Here is a 4,057-nt window from a genome sequence, read left to right on the forward strand (position 1 = left end):
ACTAAATACCTCTACAGTCTAAAAACTACAGATTGGGTCACTACAGATTAAACACCATAGAGAGGGCTTCTATACATTTAACACCAAATCATTTAGTCTGTAGATGCTCTTTAGTTGGTGTTTAGTTTGTAGAGGGCCATTAATTGAATTAAATTCAGCCTCTACACTGTAAACCCTAATAAGTTAAGTCTACTCAAATCATTTGAGGTAATTCGTTGCCTCAAATGAATTAAGTTTTGAAAACTCATTTTTTTTAGTAATTTGTAATTACTGTATGGAGTTAAACAAACTTTAATTTTTAAGTTCAACAGACAAACCAAAAGTACTTGACACTCAAAATGTGGTGTAGCTGAAACTTAACATTGTAAGTTAATGTAACTTTTGCACACTTATTTGTTTAAGTTTATTGCAATGATTACCTAGAGTTGTTTTTACTCAACATATGCTTATTGTAGTTGTTTTTATAGACAAAACATCCAAATTAAAAGGGGCACCACTCAAAAAATCTAAATAAACAATGACAACAAATTCAATCTATCAAATATTTATTGGAAAAAAGCAGCAGTTTCACACAACTGGGAGAAAACAAGACAACAAATATCAATTTCCAAGGTCAAGGTTGTGCAAATTAACCTTAAACATTTGGTTGATTGCACACTTCACTTTAATTCAAACGTCTAAGCAAGAAACATAAAAACTAATAAATTATGTTGCAAACCCACAGGATAAGTAGTGCTATGTACTTGGTACAGACACATACACTGAGCCATTAAACATCACAGCAACTGTGCATACAATAAGAAAAAAAAGTGTTGATACAGAGCCACATTTATTTCTACCTGTACTCAAGATCTTACATTTAAGAATGTAAATGAAAGAAAACAAGAATGATCCCCACTGACAATGGATTCAAGCAAAGGGAGTTGGGATTGTGTCCTCCTTCATCACGCTCCACAATGAGGATCCCAGTAGCAATACTGCTAATCGTCTCCTCTTCATTCGCATCCTAAAAATTTTACACAGTGCTTTAAGTTACAATCCTCACAGTTCCAACAAATCTGAAAAGGCTGCGACATTACCTAAAAAGGGAAATTAAGAAATCCTAATATTTATTATATAATATTGACATCTATTATTTAAACAGAATTTAATTTTATGTTTTCTCAGTCCAACATTATTTAATTCATGAAGTACATTCCATGCAGCAAATGCTTGCAGCATATTCCAAAAAAACTGTTGACACAGGACAATTTAGGGCTAGTAAGAAGTAAAAAATGTAATAGTGAGGTGATTTGAAATAAAAAAAAATTGTTTTTAGATTTGTGGTTATTTTACAATGTTATTCATCTCATACAATCTGCAATTAAAATGATAAAAAATAGCATCAATTATGTGAAAAAGTTGAGCTTGACTATCTATTTAAGTTTAAATAATTTTACAAAAAAAAGCTGTCAAATCACAATGACACATGAAAGCCAAAACTATACACACCTGCACAAAAGTTATGAAGCTGATATGAAGCTTAATCTGCATCTCTAGGGAAACACTTATCCACAGGACAGATGCATACACAAATGTTCTGCCCTTTGCTCAAAACTCTATTAACTGTGAAATTACACATGAACCTTTGATTGTTATTAGCATAGGAATATTATTTAATGCAGATTAGAAGCAGGATGCCTGATATAATGGGCTAGATATATTTTATATATTAACAAACAACCTTGTAGCACTTCATTTCATTCATTATTGCTTGAACATTCACAGATTATTTTTTCAGTGACAAAATATATATAAAGCTTAACTTACAATGCATGTCTTGAAGAAATCTTCTGTCCTCTTAATGCTAGGGTTCATTGGACAGTTGGCTCTGAGGTCTTGAGGAAAAATAAACAATGGAATTAGTTTTGGTACACATACTGCAGCTCATCAATGATCAGTTTCTGACTGCAGGACTATTATTGGTTTGCTATTTTTGAACAGAGCATATCCACGAAAGAAAATCATGTCTCTTCACTTACTGTTTTTTTACTCCAAAGCACATGGTAATTTCACTGTTTAAATAGTTTAAAATAAATTAACTAGTAGAAATGCTCCAAAAGTAACTGGATTGATTTTTCCCCCATTAGTTTTCATTAAAATTTACTTTAATTAATTTTGCTTTCTTCTGTGGATGTTTTTCTGGACATCAGGGTTATCCATGGTGTGGTAAAAGACTTCACCACAGGTCAACAGTGAGAATGATGGTTGACAAATTGTACATGGCAGCCAATTGATTAGTCTTTAATTATACACTTATTAAATGCATTTCTTAGGTACTGAGAAAACCTAATAACGGTACAGTAACTGTAAGCTATGTGCTCAGATGAAATGTACATAAAAACTATAGAACAGGGAAAAATGATCTAAGGGCAAAAAATATACACAAACCTTGGCTTGCTGTAAACATCTTGACAAAATTTGTCCAGTAAGTCCCCTCTTGATTCTGAAAACTTCAATGAGTCACGAGTTGTGTTGATCAAGGCCTCCATAAAAGCACTGCTGCAAATCAATCCCAACAATTCTAGTGAATTCCATGTAAACATTTAAGAGAAAAGAAAAACAAAATAAGAAATGTGTGCAAAAACATTATTCTTCTTCAGATAACACATAAAAGCATACCTGATTTTCTAGGAAAAGAGCAGGCCATCGTTCCACTAGTTGGCAAATAGCAGGTTTTTCCTCCACCACTTCTTTTCGTCGAAGGGTGATCCATGGTTGCTTTACAGTCATCACACTTGGAGTTTTTTCTGCAATTCTTCAACCGAAATGAAAAGTCAGCAGAAAGTTTATCTCACATTTTTTTGCTATTCCATATTATAACCAGAAAAACATCAGCAGGTCAAAACAATTAAAAGCTAAACAAACTATACATTTAACAGAAATAAAAGATATCTGGTTAGGAAACCGTAACTGTTTCAGTTAAACCTCAGAACAAGAGAAAATATTTTTGTACTCTAGTTAGTTAATTTTGCTCCTACAGCTAACATTCCCAGCTCCGGCTAGCTAGCGCTAGCAAATGCTAACTAGCTAGCTAGCCATCTGTTTAAACTGTATGTTAATACTGTAATTCAGCTCTTACATCTAACATCCCGAGCTCCGGCTAGCTAGCGCTAGCTAGCGCTAACTAGCTAGCTAACTAGCTAGCTAACTAGCTATCTGTTTAAGCTGCAACCTAGGTTATGTTAACACTATAATTCAGCTCATATGGTTAACTTTCCGAGCTCCGGTTCGCTAGCGCTAGCTATCTGTTTAAACTGTATGTTAATGTTGTAATTCAGCCCCACAGCTAACGTTTTGAGCTCCGGTTGGCTAGCGCTAGCTTTTTAAACTGTATGCTAATGCTAACTTAATTCAGCTCCCACATCTAACATGCCGAGCTCTGGTCCGCTAGCGCTAGCTAGCTATCTGTTTAAATTGTATGTTAATACTGTAATTCAGCTCCTAAAGCTAGGGTTAATGTTCCGAGCTCCAACTGGCTAGCGCAAACTAGCGAGCTAACTGTTTAAACTGTATGTTAACATTTAACTGGTCCGTTTTTAAATATAATATCAGAAAATGAACTGAAATACAACTGTAAATGGGAATACTTACTGAGAATATGAAAGGGAGTGGGGGAAATTCACATCTCCATCAGCCGACATGTCTTCACAGCTCCAACAGAAGCGGTTTGCAGGAAACAGTCCCGCAATTTGGAAATGTTCTAGACCTGTGTCCACGTGACACAGGATGTTGAATACTTGGACTATTAAGTTATTGTCACTAAAAACATTAAGTACACATACTCATTTAAAGACATAGTACAAGATACTTATTAAGATTAAGTGATGTCAACTAAATGTAAGAAATTAAGTAATTTCAGCTTAAAATTTTAAATACATACAATGTTAGGGTTTACAGTGTATAGACTAAAGACTAAGCCATAGGCCTCTACAGTCTAAACACCACAGATTGGGTCACTACAGACTAAAAACCATATAGAGAGGGTTTCTATAAATTAAACACCAATCATTTGATT

The 4,057-nt window shown here is 34.1% G+C and overlaps 1 long non-coding RNA gene across 3 annotated transcripts; it reads right to left on the bottom strand.

Annotated features, from left to right (window-relative positions):
• Window positions 1–528: 528 nt before the first annotated feature.
• On the bottom strand, window positions 529–3,799 carry LOC125790088 (uncharacterized). Of its 3 annotated transcripts, none has more exons than XR_007430025.1 (5): window positions 3,634–3,799; window positions 2,662–2,797; window positions 2,431–2,563; window positions 1,810–1,877; window positions 529–1,006 (listed from the first exon to the last, which is right to left on the bottom strand). It is a non-coding gene; the product is annotated as an uncharacterized LOC125790088 (long non-coding RNA). The 3 variants fall into 3 exon arrangements; XR_007430026.1 differs by having other exon boundaries at window positions 2,431–2,538; window positions 3,634–3,797; XR_007430024.1 differs by having other exon boundaries at window positions 2,431–2,541; window positions 3,634–3,792.
• Window positions 3,800–4,057: the final 258 nt, after the last annotated feature.

The sequence above is a fragment of the Astyanax mexicanus genome, unplaced genomic scaffold (assembly GCF_023375975.1).
Source record: "Astyanax mexicanus isolate ESR-SI-001 unplaced genomic scaffold, AstMex3_surface scaffold_34, whole genome shotgun sequence".
NCBI classification, from domain to species: domain Eukaryota; kingdom Metazoa; phylum Chordata; class Actinopteri; order Characiformes; family Acestrorhamphidae; genus Astyanax; species Astyanax mexicanus.